Source organism: Siphateles boraxobius, unplaced genomic scaffold, assembly GCF_051911475.1.
Source record: "Siphateles boraxobius isolate OS27281-9 unplaced genomic scaffold, OSU_SipBor_1 13, whole genome shotgun sequence".
Lineage (NCBI taxonomy): Eukaryota > Metazoa > Chordata > Actinopteri > Cypriniformes > Leuciscidae > Siphateles > Siphateles boraxobius.
The window spans coordinates 29,436,542-29,447,385 of record NW_027508733.1 but is presented as its reverse complement, the minus strand read 5'-3'; the positions used below and the strand labels follow the sequence as shown (position 1 = coordinate 29,447,385).

General features: G+C 37.8%; 1 long non-coding RNA gene across 1 annotated transcript; it reads right to left on the bottom strand.

Moving 5' to 3' along the window:
- Positions 1-9,152: 9,152 nt before the first annotated feature.
- On the bottom strand, positions 9,153-10,330 carry LOC143735646 (uncharacterized). Its single transcript, XR_013203276.1, has 3 exons — positions 10,260-10,330; positions 9,997-10,138; positions 9,153-9,596 (listed from the first exon to the last, which is right to left on the bottom strand). It is a non-coding gene; the product is annotated as an uncharacterized LOC143735646 (long non-coding RNA).
- Positions 10,331-10,844: the final 514 nt, after the last annotated feature.

Here is a 10,844-nt window from a genome sequence, read left to right as displayed (position 1 = left end):
GGCACCGAGCCGGTGGAGTCTTTATACCTAAAGAAAAAAATGCTACAAGCATCAGTCAGTTTCGTCCTATTTCACTATTAAACATGGAAGGTTTAAGATTTCCTTCATCATTATTGCTCATAGATTGTCAACCTACCTATTAAAGAATGGCTTCATTGACACTTCAGTTCAAAAAGCGGGCATTCCAGGGTTCTCAGGATGCTTAGAACACATCAATGTTATCTGGCAACGAATTCAATCAGCTAAAAAGGAGAGGAAGGAGCTCCATGTGACATTCCTGGATTTGGCTAATGCATATGGTTCAATGCCACATGAGCTTCTTTGGGCAGCATTTGATTTTTTCAGGGTACCGATCTCGATGACAAATTTAGTGAAAGCCTATTTTGGAGATTTGCAATTTAGTTTCTCAACTCCAGAATTCAGCACTACATGGCAATGCTTAGAGGTTGGAATAATGGCAGGATGCACAATTTCTACACTGGCTTTTACCATGGCAATGGAAGTTACCATTAAGGCATCAAAATGGGTAGTAGGAGGAGAGCGCTTTGCTTCTGGGATGCGACTACCCCCAATCAGAGCATACATGGATGACATGACAACCATGACTACAACAGTAGCCTGCACTAATCGGTTATCGGGCAAGTTAACCGATAACATTGAATGGGCACGAATGCAATTTAAGCCCTCTAAATCAAGGAGCATCTCGATAGTTAAAGGAAAGGTGGTAGATAAAACATTCTACATTAATGGTGAGGCAATACCAAGAGTTTCTGAGAAGCCAGTGAAGAGTCTTGGGAGATGGTACGATGGGGATCTAAAGGACACAGTTCGAGTGGGAGAAGTTAGACGACAAGCAGTGGAAGGGTTGAAGAGCATAAACAGCTGTGCTCTACCAGGCAAACTAAAACTCTGGTACTTTCAGTTTGGTCTACTGCCGAGGTTACTGTGGCCACTGACTGTGTATGAGGTTTCTTTGACAACAGTGGATAAGCTGGAAGCGTTAATAAGTTCATACATCAGGAAATGGTTGGGAGTTCCACGCTGCCTCAGCAGAGTGGGACTTTATAGTAAAGGAGTATTGCAGCTGCCAGTCTCTGCTTTAACCGAGGAGTTTAAGTGCGCCAAGGTCAGACTGGAAATGACTTTAGCAGAGTCACGCGACAAATGTGTAAGGGAGGCAGCACCTGTGTTAAAAACTGGTAGAAAGTGGTCATCAAAGAAATCTGTGGAAGAGGCAAAGGCTGCCCTTCAAATTGGTGACATCGTGGGGCAGGTACAGCATGGAAGAGGGGGTTTTGGGGTCAGTTTAGCTCCTCCTAAATTGGGCACAAGGCAGCCCCAGCTCAAAGGAGGAAGCTCGTAGTCAACGAGGTGCGAAAGCAGGAGGAGAGGATGAGGTGTATAAAGGCCATTCCCAAGCAGGGAGAGTGGATGAGATGGGAGAGTGTGGAACAACGCAAGATGGGCTGGCAAGACCTTTGGTCAATGGAATAGAGTAGGATCAGTTTCCTTTTCAGGTCAACATATGATGTTCTCCCGTCACCACAGAACCTAAACCTCTGGGTAGGAGAGGATCCCTCTTGTCCTTTGTGTTCATCACCTGCAACATTAAGGCACATTTTGACAGGATGTAAGGTGGCTCTTAGCCAAGGTCTGTTTACTTGGCGCCATGACCAAGTACTCCGATGTTTGGCTTTAGCATTGGAAGGCAAGCGTAACATGACCATTAAGTTGCCACCTGTTCTAGCAAAACATTACATGCAGAAGACAATATTCCTCCGCCCAGGCGAGCAACCACCAAGAAAAGGTGTTAAAACCAATTCTCGCTCAGGACAACTGGAAGCTGCTAGGGACTGGAAAATGCTGGCTGATCTTGATCAACGGCTTATTTTTCCACCTGAGATTGCTACCACTAACCTCCGACCAGATATTGTTTTGTGGTCTGGATCAGCACGCATTGTTCAACTGATAGAGTTAACAGAGTGCCATGGGAGGAAGCTGTAGATGAGGCATATGAGAGGAAGAAACTGCGGTATGCTCAGCTGGCCACTGAAGCAGAACAGCGAGGATGGAGAGTCCGGGTTTATTCAGTGTAAGTGGGTTGTCGAGGATTTGTGGCACACTCAACAACCCGTTTCCTCAGAGACGTCGGATTCAGTGGCCAAGAGTTGCGTCGCACAGTAAAGAACTTATCTGAAGTAGCCGAGAGGAGCAGCAACTGGCTGTGGTTGAGACGGAAAGAGTCTGGCTGGCTGTGTACAGGCCGCCATGCAAAAAATTCTTGAAAATTTGAAGAGTCTGTTGGTTTATCTTTATAGTTTGCATAGTAATCACAGTTATTACGTTCCTGTGTATTTTGTGTGAATGAGGATTGGTGTTTGGACATATATTGTGTTTTGCGGTGGTATGCCATACGGAACCGTTGCCACTGACCGCTTTAACGTCCGCAGTGGGGCTCGACAGCCTCAGTCAAATGGGTTGGCGCGTATGGTCGGGTTGTGGAGAGGTTGTGAGAGATTGTGGTTAGGTCACATGTGAACTACGAGGAATGAGCAACCTCAGCAGCAGGAGTGATGTAGAGGTCAGTAAGCTGGGCTGAGTTGAGTGGGGGACGGAGGGGGGGGGGACTCTGGGACGCCAGAGTCACTGTCGAGCCCTCTTGAGGTGTCGTGGGCTAGTCGACGAAACACTGAGGACGATAGGTGCCCACTTGAAGACCCTAGAGATGTTCCCTACTCTGCTCAATCCAGACGGTTGTCATGAGGGGACCGCACTGTGGTTGCAGCCGTTGTGTGTGCTGACGCGCAAATACACTGCAGCTATTAACACCAGACAGAAGGAGATTCACATAGCCATTTGGAAAGAAGAGTAAATGGATGGAGAAGCATAGGTTAATGTAAAGCTACGTCTTAGTTGGTGCTTATCTTGGAGAAAGCCGAGTACAAATCAGCATGAAGTTTTAACATCTACTCTCGTGTAATGGAAATAATTATATATATATATATATATATATATATATATATATATATATTAGGGGTGGAGCCGAACCCGAATACGGTATTCGGAAAGGCACAAATAACGTGTTTTTTACGAATACTTATTTCGAACAAATACTTTAGAAAATATTTGTATTCGGGAACAAGAAAAACTTTATATCAAAAAGCTGCGTTTCCTCACGAGACCGCTGTTCGCGAGTGAGTGAGTGACGTTCAGGAAGAGGTGACTGACACAGGCTGCTCCACACAGCAACAGAGAGGGCTCGGCTGAGCGAAAAAACACTTAACTGCATTACTATTTTTGTTGAATAGATTTTTGTACCTTAACTGGGTTCCGGAGGCAGTTTATAACTTTCGGGAAGTGGAGTTTGATCGGGAGATTATTTCATTACGCTGCATTATTGACGTCTGCAGCCGGTTGCTCTCATGTTCGCTCTGTTCACGTAGCTCTGTTAGCTCCGTAATTATTTGTTTTTATTACATGGCTTGGTTGAATTCTAATGTAGAATGCGGTCTGTTATTTCCATGGTTATTTCTTAATAACAGACCGCTGCTAAGTATAACACACCGTTGCCACGAAAAACAGAGCGTTGCCATGGATTCTAAACGTAGAGACGGAACGGACTATTTTTTTTAGCGGAAGCAATACAATAGTTTTTAAATCAATAAACTCCTTTTTAAATCAATATTTTGAGTCAAATTATTGATTTATTTGGTAGGTAGCCATGTAGTAAGAGGGATAATGTATAGCGAGGTGGTTGTTATAGCGAATACAAACCCTTCAGGCTGATTCAAGACCCCACCGCTTCGCGTCAGGCTCATAATCAACCGCCTCGCTATACATTATCCCTGTCTGTTCAGCGTCCTCCAACAAGGACGGGTGGTGGTGGGATTCATAATGTTCACAATGGTATTTTATTAGTTGTTGGTTTAACCATGGATGAGGTAATGGCTGTTATGTTATTTTCTTTTCAATGACGTTCCTTTACATGTTCATTGCTGGATTTATATAATTAAAGAATACTTACACTATAACGTAAATTAGAAGTGTAACGCAAAAAAGCTAGATTTTTACGCCTATTTTGGATTTTACTCGAATACAAATACAAATACTTTTTCCCCCACAACAAATACAAATACAGATACAAATACCGGCTGCTTTGCACACCCCTAATATATATATATATATATATATATATATATATATATATATATATATATATATATATATATACATACATACATACATACAGGTGAAACTCGAAAAATTAGAATACTGTGCAAAATATATAATTTATTTGATTATGGCTTACAGCTTATGAAAAACCCAAATTCAAAATCTCAGAAAATTAGAATATTACATGAAATCAATAAAATAAAGAATTTTAAATACAGAAATGTCAGCCCTCTGAAAAGTATGATCATGTATATGTATATAGTTATATACTAAATGTATTAGTTTCACCTTTTAATTTGAATTACTGAAATACATGAACTTTAGCACGATTTTCTGCTAATATATAGGATTAGCAGGGTTTATTTTTCACCTTCACAGTAATAATTCATTAAGAGTCACATCTCTCAGGAATTCCCTTTTTGGGGTCGTAAAAATGTGTATCAATGTAACAGGACATTGAGTTCTGCCAGTGGTGTTAGCTTGATTGTGATGTTAGTTTAGGGGGAAGTTACATAGACCTTTGTTGGGAGAGTGAGTTTAGGAGAGTGAGTTTAGGAGAGTGAGTGGGTTAAATATAATTAATAATTTGTGTGTGTGTGATTGGTCCAGACGCTACAACTACATTAACTACATTTTTATATAACCCTCCCTCCCTTTTAATTCTGGTTATTTGTTATTTTATTTATTTACTTATTTAATTTTGATATTTAAATAATATTACTTGAATAACTTACTAGGACTTATGTGTCATTATAAGAGTTTGATATTGTTACGGCCCCGTCTAGGGTGAGGCCACAACATGAACTGGAATTGGAAACCAAAGATCCTTTGTACACTTTTATTTACAGAACCACAAATGAAAGCACAACTTTAGAGGTGAGCAAAGGCCAAAACAACAAACAAACTATTCCCTATCAAAAGAAAATAAAAAGATACAATAAATTGCCCTATCTCCCCATCTAATGAAAAACTGGAGAAAACACCATTTAGGCCTACAAAAGGAGCGGCACTCACCCCGTTCAGCTTCCACATGTGGACACAATATTTACAATAATTTACAAAATATAGCCTACAAAAAAGGAAATGAGATTGACAGCCACTTATCAACTCAAAGCCAAGATTCACACTGCACACAACAGGCAGATCAACAAGCAAGCTAGCAGTAACAACACACTGTAGCGAGGGATGGCTGACGCGAAACTTACGTTCCGAAGCTTTTCGAGATCCCGAAGCGCAGATGTTTCGAAACACTGATCTGAAACGTGATTCAAAACACCCATGTCACGTGACTACGGCGAAATGAAGCTTCGGAGTGTTTCACAAGTGTTTCGACAGGTGGCATGGTCCGCCGAATGAGCGTTTGATTGACAGGGTCGGGAACAGAACAGACAACACAATCACACATCTGTATAAAAGTGAAGTCAACACATCTTGACCTCGTGGATTTTTGTGAGAGGAGTATGATTTTGAGATAGCGGATTTTTGGTGATATAGTGACATTTATAGTGAGATTTGTTTAGTTATATTTAGGCTTACATTTAAATTTACACATTGACTATAGAGACGGACAGAGTATACTACATATAGTGACACATTAATAGATGCATATATAGACAGATCGATTAATATATGCATATATAGTCAAGTCAAGTCATCTTCATTTAAATAGCGCTTTTAACAATGTAGGCTACTGTAGATTGTTCCCAGGCCCATCATCAACATCAACACCAGTAAAAACACAGGACAGTTTATAGGAACTTTTTGATAATCGCATCTGTGAAACCCAGACGATACACAATGCTACAGCTGATGCCACAGTGGAAGTGAAAAAATACCTCAACGATGCGTTTTTGCCCACAACTCATGATCCCCTAACTTAGTGTACTGGAAAGAGAGAGGAGTAATCTCTCCTCATTTGTATGTCCTTGCTGAAAATATCTTTGCATGCCAGCAACAAGTGTCCCTTGTGAGAGGATTTTTTCAAAGGCTGGAGAAAGTATCTGTAAAAAAATAAGTAGGCTAAGTCCTTCGACAGCAGAGAAATTAATATTTTTGAATAAAAATCTATAAAAAATTGAGACATTGTGGCTTGATTTCTTCTATTAATATTCATTTTTCATGACCAATATAACATTATGCACAGTGAGGAGCTTACAGGTTACAAGCTTCACATATTAGAAAAATACAATAATAATTAAAGCTGCAAGCAGCCTTACGGGGCCAAGCCTTCAATGGTTCAATGGGTTCAAAAAGTACTTAAAAATACTTTGCTTTCAAAACTTTAAAAGAAACTTTAATACCCAAAGTATTCTTACTTATTAACTTCTTACCTCACAGAAGAAATGAGTTCATCCAGCTGCTAAGGTTCAGTAGTTAAAAAGAGAATGAACTCAAAATAAAGACTTTGCATATAAATGAAACACACGTTATATTTAATAGGAAGAAAGAATAGTACAATGCTTTTCAGTATGATAAAGGAATTGAAATGACACAACTTTATAAAGTTGTAAGACAAAGGACTTGAACCCACACTCTCTGGGTCATATGCCTGTCACTCATCTCACTGAGCCCCTGGGAAGACATGTGTTTCCATAGATGTAGAAGTTCCATAGTTCAAATGAGAATCAACTCAAAATGAAGATTTAGTATTTAAATGGACAGCATGTTATGTTTAATGAGTTTAGTTTATATTATTGTGATTCACTGTTAGGTGGTTGTCCTACACCTTTTATAAATAAAGTTAGTCCAAGATGCAGTGTATAGATTAATAAAATATTATATTACAACATATTTTCATTTTTACAATTATTACTTAAGTTCTGTATTGATTACGAAGTTTTGTCATCATCTAAAGGTTCTAAATGGTTTAGATTTAGTGTATTTAACTGATTTTGTACTGATGTTCCTCATCTCTATTTATTAAGATTAACAGGTTCTTGTAGGAATCTTACAATTCTGGACTTTTGTTACTACTTAGGATATTGAACTGCACTAAAGGAGAGAATGTTTTGTTTTTGCATGTGGGTCCTAAAGTCTGGAACAGGTTTCCTGATAATGTTCACTATTCTGACAAACATTCCTAGTTTAATTGTAGATTAAACACATCTCTTTAAACAAGAATTCACGCAATGCATTTTATAATTTTGTCATTTTGTTATATTAGATCTAATACATATTTTTATGTTCTATTTTCAGTTTCTAAATTGTCATGGGCATATTAGATATTATGTCATCTCCAATTTGGATCTAGCCTTGTATGAGGATTTCAGATGATGCTAACTTCTGTGAAGAGATGCCAACTCTCTTTTAAAGTTGACATGAAATCAAAATTGACCCTATTAACTTTGTTAGCACATATAACTTGTCTTGTGGTGAACAATTAATCTGTGGTAGTTAATGCTCAGAAAAAATACAAGTACTCCACAGCGACTCCTGGGGTCACCGTTTCACAAATGGAAATTTTGCATAGTGTGCCTTTAATGTAATACAACACTATTAACTAAAGCTTAAAACAATTATTGAACCTGGTCTTTAAACTGTAGAAGTTTGTCAGTTTATAAATCCATTAACACCATATACCTAGCCTCTCTTTGTTCTGCTAATGGTCACAATTGTGACCTGACGAATAATCAAGTTTTTTGTATGGACTTTGATATATTTTTTTGACGTAATTGATAAAGATTGTTTAATATCCTTATAAATTCATACATGTTATCTCAGGGAAAAGAAATTGGAATTACATGGGTTAACTGCCATATGCAACTGTAACCTATATTTTTGCTATAAGTACATTACTTTGACAGTCACCTTTGATAATGTCTTGTACAATTATGTTTTTTTAATGCCGCCTAGAAACAATATTGTGAGAGGTGATAAAAATGTGAATTAAAAATAAGTTATTTTTAGTTTAAATACCTTTGAGCACATTGGATAAAGTAAGCAAATTAGAGTGGGCCTTTTAAGAAGTGATTTTAAAGCACTATTGTTGCATATTTAAATCTATATGGAAAAGAATACTAACCGTTTCTTTGGTTATTCACAATTACACTTATGGTTACACTACTTGCTTTTCCCAGTATGGTTTGTGAAACTAAACTTAGTGCCTAGTTAAGAATGCACGCAACTTTCCAAATGTAAGATAAGCCCATGCAATAAAGGTCACATATTCCAAGAATTGACACATTTGCTTTAATAAAATTGAAGAAAAAAAAAACGACATGAAACAACATTTAACAAAGCATTGCCATAAAAATAAATAAATCAGTAGCATTTCAGAACATAATGGACAAAATTAACCTAATTTCAATAGCTTTGGAAAACATGACTTAAATCAATATTTGCCATTCATTTAAAAAAAAAAAAAACATTTCAATGGAATTACAATCCTGAAAAAAAGGTAACATTGCCCATGAAAAAAAAAATGAAAAAAAGTACATATTTCAGTGGCATTGCACAACCTAAAAATTCAACAAATCCTTGTCCTATATACACACACATATATATACACACACACACACACAACCATCTTAGTTGTGCATTTCATTACAAAGTCATTTTTGTATTATTTTTACAGCACTCTTCTTAGTCAAAGGTTTTTTAGCTGGTGTAATAGGAGGCGTTGTTGGCTCAGATGGTCTTTTAACTGGAGAGTTGGGTTCTGGAGTGCTTTGTGTCTCTGTGACACAGAGGACAGGGTTGATTTCATCGATATTAGCTTCAAATAAATCCTCATCACTAGGATGAGCGGATGAAGCGTTTTCAATATTGGTGACTTCCAAACAGTTATTATATGTTAAAGTCAGTTCATCTGAGGATAGAAAGAGTTCTTCTACATCTTGTGAATCACAAGTTGACAGGTCAAGTTCTGGTGCTATGAATTTTGACAAAGTTGAGTTCGAAACCGTAAGAGAAGTTATTTGACGGTCTGGATTTCTCTCAATTGTTCCATTGCATTTTGTTATATAGCTTTTTGTGTTCCGTAGAATTTTGCAAGTTGGGCAACGGTGAAATTGCTGTTTGATGTTGAATTGTTCTTGTGATTTGTGGCATTTTGGACATTGTTTTTTAATGTTTATTTGCACCCCTATTGGCTTTTGTCTCACCACTGTATTAGGTAGAGAGGGTTCTTTACTGATTTTAGGGCCTTGACCAGGTGGGAAAACTTGGTCCTGTGCAATAGGTTCCATGGTTGTTTTCAGGGTTGTTGTGAGGCTCTTAAGGCTGTTGTACAGTCTAGTTTTAAGATTGGTAAAGGTGTAGGAGTTACCTAGTTGCAGTTTTGAAACTTGGTTTTCCCAAAGAGTAAGTTGAATTTCTCCAGATGGATCTTGCAAGGAACATTTTTGGATCTCACAGTCTGTACCCCAGGCCTTTACAGTTGTTGCGTTGTTTAGCTTGCATACTGTTGCAGATATTTTAGTGATCTGAAAATTAAAAGAAAATCGTACATGCACAATCAAAAATATACATCAATAAACATGATTACAAGGGAAATGTATACAACTGCTGTTATGGTCATAATAATAAGAAATTGCCAAACTTTCACACATTAACCAATTTGAAACGCATTAATCATGTTTGTAAAGCATCTAGCAAAGATAACCGAGAAGCAGAATAATCTTTGCCTGTGCATCTGAAAAATCTTTCACATTTTAGCATTTTTTTAGAATGTCAGGCTACTTTAAAATGTTTTTCTCCCCATAAAAACGATTTTGCACAATCTGCAGAGGGTTAATATGTGATTGTACTACTCTCCAGAGCATTACAACAAGTAAACAACCCTATATTTACACAGTGAGAAGGTTAAAAAAAAAAACAGCTTACCAATTGTCGTGATCCCAGAGTTTTTGCTTCTTCTACAGTGAGTTTTTCTGTCTCTTTTGGTGGTTTGTGGGGAATGTAGATGTTGTGACTTCCACAGCAGTACTCCGATCACACTGAATGAAATATTCAGAATTATTGAGGCCTAAAGAACGAAAAAAGTGAGAATTGATATGGGCTTGTTTGTACAATGAATTTGAAAGGAATAAGATTACTGAAAGTTTATCAGATAGAAAACAGGATTAAATAGCTAGACTACCACTTACTTGGCTTTTTTGTTGTGTATGACAGTTTAACCGCTGTCCGATTTAATGCTAATGTTGTCCAAGTTTGATGTCGCAAAGATGACAGCTTGGTGATATTCACTGCGACCTGTTTGCAAAGTTGCATTAAAAAACTTTGAGTTTGTTCTAGACAGTTGAACTCTGGAAACTGCATGAATGTAAACATAAATGCAGTTGTCAGATTCACTGGTCTCTGGTCTATTTAAATATTTGTTCATTTTTGCTGTTGTATGAAAAAGATGTTTGCAAGTGGTGTGATTTATAGTAGATTAGGCCTACTAGAACAGAAATTTACAATGCTTGGTATGCAATTAACAAACGATTCAATTAGGCAATTAGGGTGATTGCAGGAATTAGTACATTCATCAAATTGCTGAGTTAATCATTTTAGAATTGGGAAGCTTATGCCGGGCGTACACCAATGGATTATCACAGTCCCAGACTAAAGACCGTCAGTCTTTAGGAATCTTACTGGAGTCTCGGCGTGCTCCCGTCGTCTCGATCGTTAAATGTGAGGTGATAATCTGCAGTCGGCGACCCGATTTATGCCAGTCTTTCTCTAGTCTT